This window comes from Pleurodeles waltl, chromosome 8 (assembly GCF_031143425.1).
Source record: "Pleurodeles waltl isolate 20211129_DDA chromosome 8, aPleWal1.hap1.20221129, whole genome shotgun sequence".
Taxonomy (NCBI): domain Eukaryota; kingdom Metazoa; phylum Chordata; class Amphibia; order Caudata; family Salamandridae; genus Pleurodeles; species Pleurodeles waltl.
Genome location: NC_090447.1, coordinates 910,721,465 through 910,737,866, shown reverse-complemented (window position 1 = coordinate 910,737,866; position 16,402 = coordinate 910,721,465).

Genomic DNA, 16,402 nt, shown 5'->3' with positions numbered 1-16,402 from the left:
AGTTTAGGAAAAAATATACTTTTATCTGAATAAAATAAGACCAAAATGACAACAATCCAGTATGTACAAGTCAAGATATCACTTTTTAAAAGGTTTAAATCAGTCTTAATCTTAAAGAAACAGTGGTTCTATCCTTTTAACACCCAGTACCTCGGATATGCCAAAAATAATGACCCGGAGGGCTGCAGAGGAGGAGATGCGTCAGAAAGTACAGCAGTGCATTGAATATTCTAGCACAGTGAAGGTGATGGGCCATTTATTTTCATGAGGCAAGGTGATGCAACAGTTTCCAGAAGTGCAGCCTTGGTTCCTCATGTGATGTGGGGATATTTTAACACCCTGGGACAATGTATGGAAAATCCAGAACAGATTTTGAAGTGGCAACAGGTTCTGCATTGAGCCAGCAGGCAATGTGGCAATTCTTCAGCAGGAAGACAGGTGGTTTGTTGATCCTACAGGCGTTGCATCAATTTTTGCAGGGGTAGCGTTGATTTTCCAATGTGCTGGATCTTCATCTCTTTGGTGAAGTCGTTGATGGCTCTTAGACTTCAGAACAGGAGATAAGTTCAATCCAAGCCGATTGGTGAGCACTTGTGAGGGAAGGCAGTGCCAGGGGCCAGCAGGCAGCAGTGCAACAAGCGGGCCAGTAGTTCTTTTTTGCAAAGTCATCCACATTAATCCTTTGGGCAGCCAGAGATTTCCTCTGACTGAGTCCAGTTGTAGGTTGGGAAGTGTCTGATTTGGTGCTGTCACAGACCCATCATATCTACTCAAATGTGCATTTAAAGTGGGGGAAACTTTAAAGAAGTGTACAGGTTCCCCTTTCAACCCAGCCCTGTCTGCTACGAGCACTGCGGGGGGGTCATCACTCCTTTGTGTGAGGGCTGGTCACTGACCTTTGAGAGCCCCTCCAACCTTCCTCTACAGGAAGACCAATCAGTATGCAGATGATTGCAGATGCAGCTGAGTGTCCTGTGTTTGTAGCTGTCTGGGTGGAATGCACAAGGGAAGCTGTCAACCAAACATAAAAGGGGGAGGGGGATTAAGGCTTGGCAAGTATTTTTTAAATGACAAGTCAAAGTGACAGTGAGACTGCACATATAGGCCTTACTAGGGACTTACAAGTAATTTGAATATGGCAATTGGGTACGAACCAATGTTACCATGTTTTAGGGAGAGAGCACATGCACTTTAGCACTGTTTAGCAGTGGTAAAGTGCCCAGAGCCCTAAAGCCAACAAGAACGAGGTCAGAAAAAGAGGAGGAGGAAGGCAAAAAAGTTTTGGGGACCCTTTAGAGAGGGCCATTTTCCAACAGTGATTGGTTGTGTGAGTAGCTGAACGGATGAGTGGATGGTTATCTGAGTGGATGTATTGGTGAGTAAATGGTTGTATGAGTGTCTGTATGGAAGAGTGATTGCCCATATCAGTGGATCTATGAGTGAGTGAGTGCTAGTATGAGTGGCTGTATGGGTGAGTGATTGCTTGAGTGAGTGGCTGTATGGGTGAGTTAGTGGCTGTGTAAGTGGTTGTATAGGTTAGTCAGATGGTAAGTGAGTACTTGTAAAGGTGAGAGAGTGGGCGTGACAATGACTGTATATGTGAGTGGGTGGGTGTGTTAAAGACTGTATCAGTGACTGAGAGGTTATGTGAGTGCATTATAAGTGAGCAGATGGATGTGTCATTGGCTTTTTCAGTGAATGAGCAGGAGTGTAATATACTGTAACAGGAGGTATGTCATTGGCTGTATCACTGAGTGACTGTATTTTTAGGAGGCTGCATAGGTTGATTTGGTTGTTTAAGTGTGTGCATAAGAAAGTGCTTGATTGATTGATTCAGTTTTTATGTAACTATCTGAAAATTGATTCTATTAGTCTGAAAGTTTAGGAAGGGCATAGGGTAAAGCAACTGATGGAAAGGTATGGGAAGAGCACTTTATATTTAAAAACATTCTCTGTAGTATCTCAGATCAACACCTCTGTACTTGAGACATCTAACGCCATTCAACTGCAGTGACTATTGGAAACAAAAGAAAATAAAGATATGTCAGTATTTATTCTTCATAGTTACACAAATATAACAATAGTCATTCAATTGTTTGTGTAAAGCATCATCTGTGAACCGAGGAGGAAAAAAAACAATCAGTTGATTGTAAAATAATCCTCAAACCTACACAATAGATCACTACAAATACGTGATACTATGCATTGCCCTCATTAGAATTCAGTTAGGGCGTTTTCATAGACTTACTGCAGTACTCTAAACAACCATATATTAAACGTATTACTTATATTATTATATCTGGTACAATATCACAAATAAACGTGAATCACGTTCAATTTTAGAGATTCTTTTGAAAATCTCATCCCTGGTAGGCTAAATGATGTCTAAACTGGTAATGATCCATGTATGGAAAAGCCCATGGAGTACTTTTCTTCCACAATTAGGATGTTAAAGATTGGTTGAAGAAAGAAAAGTGGACAATTTTGTAGTTTTGAAGATAGTATTTGGTTTCAACTAAAGACTGCTGCGATTGGAGTATGTCTGTCCAGTTTCAGACTTTAATTAGAGAGTCTTATATTGAGTTGTCATAATAACTCCTTTCTGGAACATAAAAGGACTCTTGATTTTTTAAAGATTTGTTTTTTTAAATTACCCTTAATAGTCTGAATGTGCTCTAAAGAAGAGAACCATGTAGACAAAAATCTGTATGCCACTTCTTTATCCTTAGAACTTTGGTTGAATAAAGAAAAGCTACAAGTGTGGTAGTTTGAATGGAAATTTTGGTTTGTATTTTAGGTTGCTGTCATTGCTTTCTGTCCATCCATTTCACTCCTTATATAGAGTGTAATGTCTGGAGGTTTTATTAACTCCTTCATGAAAGATGATTGCCAAAGTAGAAAAAGTTCTTCCTGAAAGTGATATTTGTCCAGCTTTGTAGTTTGTAAACTGAGTTTCTGATTTGGAACTATCTGCTCTGCATTGTAGTAGCATTACTATAAGGTATTTTTCAGGTGGTTGTACAGACAATGTAGGCACAATGTCTGATCTGCAGTTTGGTCATGTCATATTTTGGTTAAGTAGAGAAATCGGTCAATATTGATTTCAGTGCTAAATGTGAATGAGCAGTCTTCGCAGTCGTGGTTTCATTTGTAACTGACCCCAAATAAATCATCAACTTTTATCTCTGCTTGTTTTAAGACTCCAAGAATGACTATAATAAAATCTTGTGCATCTTCTTGAGTGTTGAGAGTAAATGTTACTAATCCAGTACATGTATACAAAAAATGTCAGATTATTGAAGCTAAATGTATTACACTTCTGTAATATAGTGAAGAATACATTCTCTTATCTGAATTTTGTTTAATTTGATTTACTACATGTGGCAAATGGAACAGTATATTAAGAGCAACATTCACAAAGCAGATGACTCCTGAACTGTTTTCCAACTGGTAACCTACAATATCACTGTCATTTTCCAATTTTCTACTCTCATCACCATGTGTGTTCTCCTTCTGTGCTTTCTTTTTCTTGACCGTTTATAAACTGTTTTGTAATCTTCCGCTTTGGACAGATTATTCATATCTCATAAATAGGGTACTGCCCTAAATGAGGAGCATATAGAGTCCTTAATCACTGGGACTCTCTTACACAGTTTGCATCAGCACTAATCTTCTTCTCATCAAAGTAAATCAACAACAAACCGGACAATATTCTAATTCGCAACAATGCTATATATGTCATTCCTTTTTTGAATACAGAACATCTAACATTAACTAAAGCTGCAGCTGCATAATCAGATTAAATTTCAGGCAATTCTGCAGTGGCTAAAGGCTTCACAAATACAAATAATCTTGATGCAAGAAACATCTCAAACTAAGTGCTAAGCCACCTAAACTACTGAGCTATTTGCCTCAGGCATACTACGCCTCCGCAAGTGCAGTGGTTCAGGGGTAGCAGTGCTGATAGCTCAAGGTTTTATGTGCGAGGTGTGCCAAGTTTTTATAGATACTCAAGCAAGATGGATTGTAGTGACCTTCCTAATTCAGGGCAAATTAATTCAAGTGGTTAGCTTTTATGCCCTTATAGAGGATGAGCTTTCATCTCTGGAAGGGCTAAACAAACTGCTTGCATCATTAAAAGGGAACTTCATCATAGGGGGTGATTTTAACATTATTCAGGATGGACAGCTTGACACAACTCGAAAGACTAGATCTCTGAACAAACCTAGAACTTTTCTCTTCTTGACAAAAATGATCCAAGATCTAGCTTTAATTGATCCTTGGAAATTAGGTAGTCCTTCCAACCTCAATCTCACTTACTTCACAAGGCAGTTTAATACTGCCTCAAGGATTTATTTATTTCTGATCTCACATATATGGGCAAGGGAAGGTTGTTATATTTTAGCAAACCCCTTTTCAGACCACTCGGTCCTGTTATCCAAATTCAAATCTGCACAAATCTGATGAGTAGGCCAAGGTGGGCATTAGATACATCCTTACTAACTGAACCCCAGGGGATATCTATCTTCCCAACAGGAGTGACAGAATTTCTATCCAGAAATAAAGGCACAGCATAAACTTTTTCTATCTGGGGGGGACGTAAGACTTTTATAAGGGGAGAGGCTATTGCTTATCAAGCTGAGATATTTAAGTTATGAAAGCATGAAAGCCCAATGTGTGCAACAATTATTAGACTCTCCAACACGAGAAATTTTGAATCAGAATTCACGCTTTTAACAGCATTATGAGGAGAGTGAGCATGTTGGGCGCCTATTAGCATGGTCTGTCAAGAAAAGGCGTAATAGTATGGTGATCACATTTATTCTTGATGAGGCTAACAATCGTTTAGTCAATCAACCAGCTGACAAAGTGTTTCTGACTCATTATAAGAACGTGAATACCTCCACATGTGGCATTGATTTGGCCTGAATTGAGGCATATTTGGACTCAGTCAAGTTGCAATTATTACTAACGAAAATAGGGCGTCAACAGAGCTGCCCATTACATTGGCTGATGTGACTAGTGTCATTGCAAACTCCCCGAATGGGAAACGATGGGCTACAGGCTGAGATCTATAAGATCCTTGTTGATCAGCTGGGTGAATTTCTTGCTATACTGTTTAACAAGATTCTGGATGGATGTGAAGTCCAAAGTTCTTTTGTTGAGGAAGTCATTGTTTGCTTCTTAAAAAAAGATAAACAGGCAGACAGGCGCTTATCTGCCCATTAGTCTTTTAAATAATGACTATGAGCTATTTGCCAGGATTCTAACTTTAAAGATTACCTCCATAGCTCAAACAGTCCTTCATATGGATTAATGTGGATTTTTGCCAGACAGGCACATTTCAATTAACACAAATTTCTTGTTGCAAGCCATTGATTATTTTTATAACAAGGAGGTCAAAGCTGCCATCATAATGCTTGAAGCCGAGAAGGCGTTTGACCTTGTCAGATGGGAAGTTCTTTTTACCATTCTTCAACGCTTTAATTTTCCTTTGAAGCTCATTTGAGTATTATAGATGTTATAAGGCAGAAGAAAAAATCATGTCAATCTGCATATGATAGGCAGAATTACTATCAGTCGTGGAACTCAACGGGGCTGCCCTATCTCTCCTGTACTATTTGCACTATTCCATAAAACTTTGGCCACAGCACTGTCCCAATATCAGCATATTAAGGCACCTATACAGGACACACTCAAAATTAAATTGTTTGTGCACAATATGATTCTCTATCTAGCTAATGATGAGCAAAATGTCACTTGTGTGTTTGCCAAAATTAAATTATTCTCCTACCTAGGTGGGTACAGAATCAAAAAAGTGAAATCAGAAGCACTTTTGTTCAACTGCTCGCATCTCATTCTCCTTTCAGATATACATCCTCATTTTCTTAAAAATCACTCAATTAGATACTTAAGCATTTTTCTATCAAACCAATTTGCTGATCTTGACCAAGTGAACTTTTGCCAATTCTGAATAAGGTTAAGCCCTTGCTCCAACAACGGCAAACAGTCCTGTTTACAATTATAGGGCGTGTTGCATTGGTAAAAATGATGGTCCTTCCTTTATTCATTTTTTTGTTTTTTAATGTTATTATGAAGGTTCCTCAGAATTTGTTCAGGAAGTTTGTCCAGAATTTATGCTACTTTATATGGTCTGGTGAAGAGCCCCAAACAAAACTAGCAACCTTGCAGCTAAACGTTGACAATGGGGATTTGTCTCTGCCCATTAAAAAAAAAATATTACCAGACCCCCCTATCTGGATTGGGTGATTGGGGCATCTATACCCCAGTGGTTCCACAATAATTTCTACCCCGATCTAATGCTCCAGGAGAATAGTATTAGGCTCCCTCACCCTTTGAAAATGTCAAAACTTCCCACACATGCCAGATGTAATTTTCCCCATGTGATAAGTGTTAGATATAGTCAACTCCAGGCAACATTTCAGTTTTCATATTTCCATCCTCCCATGTCATTAAACCTCAATGAGATAATAGGTCTAGAAATTAGTATGGGTAAGGTTATGGGCTGTCAAAAGCTGAGGATCACTAGATTTAGTGGATTTAGTGACTTTCTATCTTTTGGGGTCACCAAATCTTGGGAAAGCAATCTGGTGATTCCTTTCACACTCTTACTATTACCTTCAAATTTGACACTTTTTATGATAAATTCAGCCATCAGCAGATAATCTTGCCACTGTTATCACTCAAGCATTTTATATATGAGGAGTATTATGCATCAGCAATTGGTATCATATCTTGCTGAAGCAGCTGCATTTAACACTAGTCCCTAGTATTCTGGCAAAGCTTGAGACTTGAGAAGGCTACTGGGAGCAAAACTGATCTTCGTTTCTGGAGACAGCATAATGTATGGACTTGCAAGGCTATAGGTGGAGCCAACTTCAAAAGAATGGCATTCTTTTGTAGTTGGATGCTTTATTACACTCCTGTAGAATTAAACTAAATGTTTCCCTCTACTTCAGAGGTTTGTTTCAGATGTAAGCATTGTAAAGAGGACTGGCTTCATGTAGCTCCAGGTATAGCTGGCTCCTGATACCTTCGGAGCTTTACTTGAAATGTGTTCCCAAACAGATCTCACAATGCTCTTACAATGCGGCAACACCAATACTTTTTTTATTGCACCCCTAATTGTTGCTTTTGCAACTATGGAAATTCACAAACGCTCCTTCATATGATATATGGCTTCATAAAAAGGCCAATAGAAGGAAAAATGATATGCTCAAAGGGTGGGGAAGTTTCTTAAAGTATCAGAATATCTGGGAAGGAGGTCTCTCTCTCTGAACATAATGGAGACTGGAAAGGGTTATGGTAAGTATCACTAAGCGGGTTGTGGGTGGAAGTAGCAATGTTTTTGCATAACCATTGTATTATTGTCAAACTGCAGTACCATGTATTCCTAATCATGTCTGTAAAAAATTATTAAAATCAATAAATAAAATGAGTAAATAAATAAATCTGCAGCTACACTTAAACCTTGTGACTTATGTATAGTTCAAGCATATGCTTGAAAGAGTGAGATCTGTTGCCGCCAAATACCTAAGACTTTTACAAGCAAAAACTGTTCAATACATCGGCCAATCTTTTGCACATCATCTATTTGATCAAATTGACTAGCCAAATATTCTACCTCATTTCTATTTTGGATATTAATTAAATCAATAGCTTTACCCATTGGCCCATTTACTAATCCTTCCTCAACATTTAAATTACGTCACAAAATGAGTCAACAAATTTTACAGACACATAAAGGCTTTTTGAATCCTGCTGTCTTGGTTACTGATTTCTCTAAATAATCCACTTTTGATTGCAGTTTAATCATCAGCAGTATTCTAACTCTCTGATGATCTATTTTATCAATAGCTATAATTTTAAAAATCTCTTCTTTATCCAGTTGTAGGAATTTTTCATTAAAGTTGGAGCACTCTTGAAGTGTTGACATTAAACAAACTATAGAATTTTCTTATTGAATGAACTCGAACATTAGTTCTGGTGCTGCAAAGTTAGATGGGAATAGAGTCTTGAAAAGGTGATTTTCTAAAGCACATATTCCTCTTTTTTTAACACTCCCACACTAATGTCCTTCCATATAATTCCATATTCCATATCATGCTTTCATATATTTTGGCACATATGTTCCACTAATTCTTTTGTCTTTAAAGTTTAATCAAATATTCAGATCCCCAAAACTTCCCAGAACTTCCAAGAGAATTTCTAGTTTCATTATGTAAAAGTGTTTTGAAACCAGGCTGTCCTTTTACAGGGGTAAGTTAGAGTAAGCCATCAACATTATTAAGGCCCAGATTTAAAAGAAAATTATGGAGCACGCCGCTGCGTTACATTTGGCAGCTATGCCCATTTTCAAAACACAGGGATGCAGCAGATTCAAAAGAATACGGCGCATCCCTGTGTGGCCCCCTGTGCCGGCTCTAAATTTGCTGTCGAGCACCAACGCAGCACCGTTGGCCATGGTGCAAGGATGGCTGCGCTATGGGAGAGATTGCTTTTGTGCAGGAAGGGACACCTTTTTGCACAAAAATAATCTGCAAAGGTGATGTGTGCTACATAATGCAGCACACATAGAAATAGCAAAACATAGGTACAAATGAAAGCATTTCTCCTCTGTGTGCCATGCTAACTCCACCCGTGAGGTGGCATTAGATTTTGGCGCTCCCTCAGGTTTATGAAAAAATTTGCAAATCTGGGGCTTTGTCAAAATGCAATGAGTGTTGCTGTGGCACACCCACAGCAACATCTATTGCACGCCCCTTCCACATAAAGTGCTTCGGGTGAAGGGGCCATGTTGACAAGGTGGTGATAAGCCACAAAAAGAGGCTTAACAACACCTTGTAAATATGCACAGTGCATAGCACCACTCTGGTGGTGATAGGGCCTTTTAAATCTGGTCCTAAGTGCTTTCTTCCAAAGAGTACATCGAAGTTTGTTCATAAAATCTACTACATCCTCAAGTGTATGAGGCAAGCATTATGTTTGAAAGCATGCTCCCTTCATCAATGGTTAGAAGCTTCATTTTTTCAGTATTCTTGATACCTCATTGCAAGCATTACCAGATAATTTCTGGTACTCCAATTTATTGTCATGTTCAACAGGTAGCATTAGTAGTGAATGTAGAGTAATTCCTTCAATGCAATGTGCAGCTAGTCCTGTTGGTGCTTTTACCACCCATGACAAATTTGAAACTGTAGCCTTCTGTAGATAACCAGTAAGAACTTTAATTAGAAAGTTTTTGCCATTGCCTGCTTGGCCACTGATGTATAGTAATATTGCTTTATACGAAGAACAATCACATTGTTTCTTCTCGTGGAGAAATCCATGCTCTATTTTATCTTTAAGTTCATGTAAATTTCTCTTTGTTCATTGTTGACCTGTCCCACTAACCGTTTGAAATACAGAGTTTCCTCTCTTGCCTATTGCATTACAATCTTCATCTCATTCATAGCTATAGCTGCTTTATTTTGAATTACTGATTGTGCAAGAGGATCTTGATTTGCTGGTGCAGAACTTTGTCTGCTTTGTGAGCTCTCCCTTGTTATTTCAGCAATGATGGTTTCTTCCTGTCCAATCTCATCTTTCAACATGTGCATGTATGTTGGAAACACAGAACACTATGTACCGTCTTTTACAGCATTGAATTAGTCTTCATAACAGCCATTGGCCCTCATTATGACATCGGCAGTCTTTTAACAAGACCCCCAATGCCATGGGAGCCAGAAGACCGCCAGTGCTAGAGGTCTTCCGCTCACCATAAAACAGACACTGCCGGCTTTCCGCCACAATTAGGGCGGGTATCCGGCAGTAGCCATGCTGGCGGGCAAGGCGCCTGGGTGGTGCTACCACCTATACTGCCCCACCAGAAGGACACCATCAGCTGTATTATGGCCATTAATATGACCTGACGGTGTCCTGCTGATAGGGTGCTGCTGGCGGTAGTAGCGTCCCTTCTCATTCCCTGTCAGACAACCTCATCACTGGACAAGGTAAGTCGGGCATCCAACAAGGGAGGGGGTGTTGTATGTGGTGTCCGATTGTGTGTTTGAATGTGTGTGTGCATGTGTGAGTCTTGTGGTGTATGCACGCTTGAATGCATGTGAGTGAATGCATGTATGAATGTTGCAGTGAGTGCATATCTGCATGGAAGTGTGTATTGGATGTGTGCCTGGATGCTTGTGAGTATGTGTGAGTGAATGTGTGTATGAATGAGTGTGAGTGCATGCGTGTATGGAAGTGGAGTTGAATGGTTGTATGTGTAGTGCATGTGGGTGTGTCTGCATGTATGCGGGGAGGGGGGTGGGGGTGCAGTGACTGTGGGGGGTGGGGGTGCAGTGACTGTAGAGTGTGTGGGGGTGCTATGTGTATAGGCGTGGGGATCAAGTGCTTGCTAGGGGCGGTGGGAGAGCTGTCTACTAGCCCTACCGGCATGGTTTTTGTGGTGGTGCTAACGCTACGGAAACCATGGTGGTAGGCCTCCTCATAGTGCCACTGGCAGTCTTCTGTGGACCGCCGGGTCGGAGATGAACATTTCTGGCCCGGCGCTGTATACCGCCATGGCAGTATGAGTGGAGCTGTGACGGGTTGGCAGAGGTTACTAATGTGGCGGTATACATCGCCAGCCTGTTGGTGGTGATACCAAAAGAGCGCCAGGGCCATAATGAGGACCATAGTGTCCACGTAAATCTTATTCAATATACTGTACCTTAAGCAGTTGCAAAAGTGCCATGGAGAAAAGCTCTCTTCTCTCTGGACTTTGGCAACTAAGCTTTCTGTTGTTAATTAGATCTTCTTTGTTGTATCTCACCAAACAATTGTCACATCCAACAAAAGAAAATCTACCTTCTTCTATGTTTTCTGTTTCTTTAGTTCTTTATGTATAATCTTGAAATATTTCATAGAGACAGATGTTTTAAAGATGGAGACTCCTTCTTGGGTAGCATGTATCTAACATGTTAGTCTTTGGAATGTCTGTATACTATTGGGATCAAATTCTGCAAGGTATTGTACTTCTGGAAAAGGTTTCCACACTCAATTATGACTCATTGCACTGCCTAGGCTTGCCCATATGATTCGTCTAGACCTAGAGAAGACTCTTGCAGAGCTCAAATAACCTACGCATTAATAAGCTCCAATTGCTCTGTGTGCAAACTGAAACTGTACAATTTCTTAGTAGGAGTTTTTTCTGCAGAAATCTCCTCTCTCAACTCTTTCATCTCTGCCTTCTTTTACTTTTTTTATAGAAGAAGTCACATAGCGAGCAACAGCAATAGAGTTCTCTGCAGCAAATTGTACATCCATATTTGAATTCCACTTGTTCAGAATAACAGGGCTATACTCACATATATATTTCAATGCTTCTGTTCCTTTGAGGTTGTATACATTTTTGGGTGATTTCCGTGTTAGGGTGTGTCTCACTGCTGACAAAAAGCTGTTCATTCTTCCTTCTGAGATGACAGGACATGGGAATCCAAAACAACATCCAAACCAACATCTCATGTGAAATGTTGCTTTTGATCTATATTTTTAACAACAGTATTTACCACAAGTATGATTTTACAATCATAGAACTTGTCTCAATCTCTTGTTAGCAGTTTTTTTCTTTTTTTTGGGATGGTGCATGTTACATACTGTTCTATGAAAGTCAAGAAACACTCATCAGTGTCTGTTCCAAACTTCAGCATGCAATTATGTGGAGCACCTCTAGCTTGGTACTCTTTGTGCAAAAAGAAATAAGTCACTTTGCCAAGATGAAGATTAGTTTTGTTGCAGATAAAAGCCATCATTGCTTGAAATCTGTGGTTAAAATATCTGCAAATGTTTGCTGGGTCCAATAAGCAGATTTCTCCTGGTGTCTTCAAAATGATGTCTATTATATTTGAATTTGCTACTCGTAAGAAATCTAGGAGTTCATCCCACATATACTCAGCACAACTGAGTTTAAGAAACCAGGTAAGTGTTCCTAGGTTTCTCTACATGCATTTCAGCTCACCATGACAATGGTACCAGTATTTGTTGGTACCACATTGACATGCCATCAAATTTTTCGAATTGTATTTCATATTTTCATCTTTTCCATGAACATTTTCAACAAACTCCCATGCTGACATACTCTGCATATTCACCCCTGTTTTCAGAATGTGATTGACTGCATAAGATAAGCCAGACAAGTGGCTCTCAAATAGCAGAATAAATATATAGGGAATACAATGGTGAAATCTCGGGTCCTCTGAGTAAGGTCTAGTGGATCTGTACTCCGCTGTTGGTATTTGTATAGGCCGATCATATACCTGCCACCTACTCCAGCAAGATACAGTTGTGGGAAAGAGGAATCTTCTCAACTTTTCTCCCACACCCTTAAGAGAACAGCTTTTGTTTCTTTCATCTGAAAGAGAGCAATAGCATCTCCAGTAATCTCTTTGGAATGTAGAGAATTAGGGCCAGATGTAGGAAGCCTTTTGCGCCTCGCAAACGGCAAAAAAATGCAGTTTGCGAGGCGCAAAAGGCTGAACGCGATGCAGAATCACATTTTGCGAGTCGGTACCGACTCGCAAAATGTGATTCCGACTCGCAAATAGGAAGGAGTGTTCCCTTCCTATTTGCGACCGCATCGCGATGTAGAGTTGCTTTGTGACCGCGAAAGCGGTCGCAAACCAACTCGCAGTTACCATCCCCTTGAAGTGGATGGTAACTCATTCGCAAAAGGGAAGGGGTCCCCAGGGGAATGCCAACAAAAATATTTTTTCAGAGCAGGCAGTGGTCCTATGGACCACCTTCTACTCTGAAAAAAACAAAACCAAATGGTTTCTGATTTTTTCCTTTTGCAGCTCGTTTTCCTTTAAGGAAAACGGCCTGCAAAGAGAAAACAAAAACTGCTTCATTAAAAAAGCAGTCAGGGACATGGTGGTCTGCTGTCTCCAGCAGGCCATCATCCCCGTGAGTGCCTAGACTCGCTATGGGGTCGCAAACTGTGACCCACCTCATGAATATTCATGAGGTGGGTGTTTGCGACCCCCATAGCGAGTCGCAGAAGGTGTCTGAGACACCTTTCTGCATCTCGGATTGCGAGTTGCAATTTGCAAATCGCTATGACTCGCAAATTGCAAGTCGCAATCGGTTACCTACCTACATCTGGCCCCTTATAATGTACTGTTCATAAATTTGTTCTGATCTGGATCACTCTATCTTTTCAATTTGACATCTTGATGGAATTGTGTCATCCTCCATATGTGCAAAATCTTAAAAATCATCTACATTTTTATAGTAAATATTTTTAGTACCAGATATAATGTTGCTTTTTTACTTTACTATACTAACTTTTGCCATATTGTTTTGCTCTTGGTATGGACACCATTGACTAGACTTACAAGTCCTTCTCCCAATCCCATCTGCGCCTATACATTTTCAATATTTTGTTTGACATCTAATGGCAAGTACACAACTCTACTTTTAAGACCTTTCTGGAGTTGGAGGTAATTCTCCAGTCTTTGGCTCGATATTGCCTAGAGCTTGAAACATATGCACACATTGTATGAATATTGGTTCATAAACATTCAAACCTTGAAGCTCCTGTGGAATTAAAACAAGTTCTAATTTGTTATGTACTGCTCTAGATGACATGTTATTGTCTTCTAAATTATTATAACAAGTTACATATAGTCTGACATGTGAAACAAACAAATTGTTTCTCTACAAATAAATAAACTGCAAGTTCTTGCCACTTCTTTCTGTTCTCTTCTTCAGATATTTTGAAGACACAAAAAAACAATGTCTTTGAATTTTGTAGTGAGTGTGTCAACAACATATACAAACACAGTCTGTTTTTTTCTTAACAGAATGCTTTAAACTTTCTAATCACTTTATGAAAGTTATCAAGAGTGATGCCGTCTCTTGTTCTGCTACACCTACAGAAATCAAGGCTCGTATTTATACTTTTTGACGCTAAACTGCGCTAACGCAGTTTAGCGTCAAAAAGTTTAGCGCCGGCTAACGCCATTCTGAAGCGCCATGCAGGCGCCGTATTTATTGAATGGCGTTAGCCGGCGCTAGCAGACCGGCGCTGCCTGGTGTGCGTGGAAAAAAAACACGTACACCAGGCAGCGCCGGCGTTGGGGAAAATGGCGTTAGGGCGTCTTAAAATGGGGCAAATCAGGTTGAGGCAAAAAAATCGCCTCAACCCGATTTGCACCATTTTTAACGACACCCAGACGCCATTTACATGACTCCTGTCTTAGTAAAGACAGGAGTCATGCCCCCTTGCCCAATGGCCAAGCCCAGGGGACTTATGTCCCCTGGGCATGGTCATTGGGCATTGTGGCATGTAGGGGGGCACAAATCAGGCCCCCCTATGCCAAAAAAATAAATTAAAAAAATAAAAAAATTATACTTACCTGAACTTACCTGAATGTCCCTGGGATGGGTCCCTCCATCCTTGGGTGTCCTCCTGGGGTGGGCAAGGGTGGCAGGGGGGGTCCCTGGGGGCATGGGAGGGCAGCTGTGGGCTCATTTTGAGCCCACAGGTCCCTTAACGCCTGCCCTGACCCAGGCGTTAAAAAGAGGTGCAAATGCAGTTTTTTTTGCCCCGCCCACTCCCGGGCGTGATTTTTGCCCGGGAGTATAAATACGACGCATTTGCGTCGCAGTCATTTTTTTAGACGGGAACACCTACCTTGCATCTCATTAACGCAAGGAAGGCGTTCACGCAAAAAAATGACGCTCATTCCTCATACTTTGGCGCTAGACGCGTCTAACGCCAAAGTATAAATATGGCGTTAGTTTTGCGCCGAATTTGCGTCGAAAAAAACAACGCAAATTCGGCGCAAACGGAGTATAAATATGCCCCTCAGTCTTCATTTTCTCAACACTCCTCTTTAGAACCAGAGAAACAACATTGTACATCATCATAAACCTTTTTTGCCTCTAAAACTATACCATGCAGAAGAGTGCTAGTCATTTGTTCTAAACATAGTGCAGGAGTCTTCCCATGGTAAATCCTCCTAACTATTGTTTGCATTGGAGGGTGATGCACTGCTAAGATTCTAAAATGATGAAAGGTGCTTTGGCCCACTTTCTTTGATAGACATGCTATGGAATGTCCCTTAATGTTTGTTTATTTCCTTACTTTTCATGGATCTAATTGTTGCAAAATTGAAATTTTCTGCTTGAGACTTTTGCATAGAAAAATACGTAGGAAACGTCTCAATATATTATTTGAGTGCTGCTGAACACTACAAATGCTGTTACAGTTGCACTGATATACAGGGACCTATCTACACCTTACCTGTACATCTTCAGCTATGGCTTCCTCTACATTTCTAGGTACCACTACCTCTTTTACAATAGGAGAAAAAACTTTCATCTCATAACTTCATCCAGATTCATCTACTGCATGCACTAATGTGTCCTCTTGCGTGTAGTTCTCTTCATTAAAGAAAGGCTTAGTTCTAGAAGCATGTCTACATTCACCACTGAAAATGTAGCAAAGGTTTGTTCTATTGACTAATCATTTATTTTGAATTTTATCCTCATACGCAGCACTATTTTATTTAGTGTTTTCACTCTGTTTGCAATCAGAATAAATAGTTTCCTTTTCATAGTAAAGGCCTTATCAATCACAACCTCAACACGTTCCATTTGTACGAAGGTTTCTCTCCTTCTTTCATGATTCTTTATATGTCTCATTAGGTTCTGAATCACTCTGCTAAGAAACATTATTACTCTGATTTTCTTGAACTGGCACAGCATACCGGATAAACTCTATCCTTCATTGTAGGATTTTTTACTTCTTACATCTGATTCTTTTGCTCCTGTGTTAGTTGATTTCACACATTGTTTCTATTGGCTTCATTTTGCTGTCTTTCAAGTTGACCACATACTATTTATAAAATGTCCTTCTTCTCCTACCAGCAGCTCTTTTTTCCTGTAGTACTTTTTCTTCATTTTACCCCTTTTTGTTTTTCAGTTTTTAGGAGATAGCATGGTTGTCTCTGTTTCTTTCATTGTTTACTTTTTGGTGGCATTGTAACTCAGCATAGCTAAGTAGAACATTATTTCTGAAAAGCAACAACAAAGGTAGATTTATGTTTTAATTATAATACAATACAGTACAATACTAGTCAGGGTAAGCCACAACACAATCCAAAATATCCGTGGCCATCCCTCCAGTAGCTTGGCACTGAGGAGTCAGGTTTAACTTAGAAGGCAATGTGTAAAGTATTTGTGCAGAATGTATACCATAACACAGTGAAAACACCACAAAAGACACCATAGAGATTTAGGGAAATAGAGAATATTTATCTGAATAACATACTGTTGAAACAATGAAAACCCAATGTACCCAAGCCAAGGTATGATTTTTTAAAGATTAAATCCAACTAAA